Source organism: Kogia breviceps, chromosome X (genome assembly GCF_026419965.1).
Source record: "Kogia breviceps isolate mKogBre1 chromosome X, mKogBre1 haplotype 1, whole genome shotgun sequence".
Taxonomy (NCBI): Eukaryota; Metazoa; Chordata; class Mammalia; order Artiodactyla; family Physeteridae; genus Kogia; species Kogia breviceps.
Genome location: NC_081330.1, coordinates 117,610,065 through 117,613,544, shown reverse-complemented (window position 1 = coordinate 117,613,544; position 3,480 = coordinate 117,610,065). Strand labels below are relative to the sequence as shown.

The following is a 3,480-nucleotide window of genomic DNA, read 5'->3' as shown; positions in this document are numbered from 1 at the left end:
GAAGCAACCTAAATTCCCATCGACAGACGAATGTATAAAGAAGATGTGGTACATATATACAATGGAATATTACTCAGCCATAAAAAGGAACAAAATTCGGTCATTTGTTGAGATGGGATGGATCTAGAGACTGTCATACAGAGTGAAGTAAGTCAGAAAGAGAAAAACAAATATCCTATATTAACGCATGTATGTGGAGCCTAGAAAAATGGTACTGATGAACTGGTTTGCAGGGCAGAATTTGAGACACAGATGTAGAGAATAAACATATGGACACCAAGGGGGGAAAGCCACGGGGCAGGGGTACTGGTGGTGTGATGAACTGCATGATTGGGATTGACATGTATACACTGATGTATATAGAATTGATGACTAATAAGAACCTGCTGTATAAAAAAATAAGTAAAATAAAATTTAAAAATTAAAAAAATAAAGCTCAAAGGACTGGAAAAAAAAAGAAAGGCAGCAGAACTGTTTCAGATTAAAGGAGACTAAAGCAATAAGACAATTAAATGTAATATGAGATCTTGGACAGGATCCTAGACTTTAAAAGAATTGCTATAAAAGGCATTATTCAATTGGCAAAACTGAAATGTGGATTATAGATTAAATAATAGTGCTGTATTGATGTTAAATTTCTTGATTTTGATAATATGATTATGTAAGATAATATTCTTGCTCTTCGGGAACATAGATTTATATACCTAGGAGTAAAGGGGCATTATTTCTGCAACTTACTCTGAAGTAATTCAGAAAAAAATATATCGATATCTATCTATCTATCTATCTGTCCATCCAGAGGCAGAGAGAATGATAAAATAAATGGGGAAGCATATTAACAACTAATGAATCTAGATAAAGAGCACATGGGAATTTTCCATACTATTTATGATCCTCTTATGTAAGGTTGAAATTATTTCTAAATAAAAAGGTTTTTTTTAATTTAAAAAGATATTCTCTATATTTGGCATTAAGCATTAGTTGTCTCAAAAGTCTTATATTGCCTCTCTTTCATCTTGTATGCCCTGAAATTATTAGCATTGACACAAGAAATTCTCAACAGTGTCAAAGAACTGTAAAAAAATTATTACCTCTTTTAAATTATGCAAAATTTACCTAAAATCTGTTGGATTTGAAATACGATTCACTGGTGTCAATTTTAGAGATCAAGTTTACGTACTTATTCAGTGGATACTACAAATATTCTTTACTATTGTTGTGTGGGAACTTTTTGTTTGGTTCTTTAGCTTAATTCAATGTGCCCCATTCTGAGGAACATTAAAAATGGAAATGTCTTATCTAAGTATCATGTTTTAAAAGAACTTTTAGTTTGCTTATTTGTAAATGACATCATTTGAGACAATTGTTATTCTTAAGGAAATTTGTGGGTGTATGGTCCCACTGTTTTGGGGGGAGCATTATTGACATGTACTAGGAGGAGGTCAGAATTGATAGACAGTGTGTGGGACAAACCTAACCCATGAAAAATTATCTTACTTCTGCATTACTTTCAATGTCCCACTGGACATTCATCAAGGCAATGACCTGTTGATAATTATTAAATGTAGAGCATAATTCCATTTTTTAATTTAAAAAATATTGTGCACAGTTTTAATAATCACTGAATTTTCCAGGAATGTAAATGTTACTATCGTATACATTGAGGAAAGAGTGAATTTTAAAAAATCTACTAGAAACTGTTTACCAATCTGGAAAATCATGCCATCGATGGCAATGCCACTCATATTTGAGTGGCCAACACAACACACCTAAATCAGTCTGCATTATGAACTGGTCCCCACTATGGAGATTCCACTAATATACACGAATATAACTCTATAGCCTTTATTTCAAAATGTCCAAAATTTTTAAAGTTTCAACAAAATTCAATTGCATATTGTCCTATTTCTTTTTTTTAAATTGAAAAGGACCTGGTTTGGGCTTTTGGATATTATTATTATTGTTGTTGTTGTCATTACTATCAATGTTATTTTTTAGACCAGCTTCAGGTTCACAGTAAAATTGAGCAGGAAATGCAGATATTTCTCATATACTTCCTCCCCTGCACAGCCTCCCCCACAATCAACACCCCACATTAGAGTGTGGTATATTTGTTATAATCAGTGAACCTACACTGACACATCATTATCACCCTATATCCTTAGTTTATTTATTTTTTATTTTTTATTTTTGGCCACGCCCCGTGGCAGAGAACTTCCCTGACTAGGGATCAAACCTGTGCCCCCTGCAGTGGAAGCGTGAAGTCTTAACCACTGGACCACCAGGGAAGTCCCTAAATCCTTAGTTTATATTAGGATTCATGGTGATGTACATTGTTCTGTGGGTTTTGACAAATGTATAAGGACATGTATCCTCCATTACAGTATTGTACAGAATAGTTTTACTGCCCTAAATATCCTTCTTTCCACCTATTCATCCCTCCCTCCCCTCTAACCTCTGGCAATCACTCATCTTTTTACGGTCTCCATGGTTTTGCCTTTTCCAGAATGTCATATCGTTGGAATTAGAATGCTAAAACATATTGAATGTAGCCTTTTCAGATAGGCTCCTTTCACTTAGTAATATGCATTTAAAATTTCTTTTAAATCTAAATTCATTTATTATAAGTAGAAGTAAACATCTGACTCTTTGTAGTGTGATTGTGCTGAAACATTTACTTGAAATATATTTTATATTATAAATTACTTTCCTCTTATTTCTCCTTTAGATCACAGGATATTATGTAGATTTTTAAAAGTTACTGTGAAGTTGGATTATATTACCCTTGAATTTCATCTCAGTAGAGCACAGAGGATGATATAAAATATTTCTCCTTTTCTTTTCTTTTCTTTGACACATTGCCTTATTTTATTCAAATAGCAGTCTGCTCACACATGGTCCAAGAATACCCAAATAATAAAGCAAAGATTGGTCTTCAAACATCATAGTCAATGATGCCACGCTTGCCTATGATCTCGCCAACATAAAACAACATCCACACCTCAGTGGCCACCAAACCATTCAGTAGAGCTTCCTTAACTGTGAGCTGTTTGAAGCTACCAGTATGAGCCCTTTTGATAATTTTTTTCAAGCTCTGAATAGCTGTAGGGATCTCAGCAGAGGTTGGAGGAACCAGCTTAACCTTGGTGTAGTGCCAAAATGTGGCCAATCGAGGCTTCGAGTAAGTCACAGCAGCGTTGAACAGCACTGGGGCCTTCTCCGTGAGGTTATGGACAAACTGGGCCATGGTTCTAGGACGGTAAGCCCGTCACCCTGACTGGCCAGCTGAATCTCCTTCTTTTCTTAATTTTTTCATTTTATTTAAAATTTTTCCAGCTTTATTGAGATATGATTGACAAATAAAAATTATATATGTTTGGGTTGTACAACATGATTTTCTTTAAGGCATACAATGTGATGTGAACCTAAAAATGTTGAACTCATAGAACCAGATTAGAATGGTGATTGACAGAGGCTGGG

The 3,480-nt window shown here is 34.4% G+C and overlaps 1 pseudogene; it reads right to left on the bottom strand.

The window, feature by feature from the left end:
• Window positions 1–2,935: 2,935 nt before the first annotated feature.
• Window positions 2,936–3,247, bottom strand: LOC131748678 (ATP synthase subunit g, mitochondrial pseudogene; annotated as a pseudogene).
• Window positions 3,248–3,480: the final 233 nt, after the last annotated feature.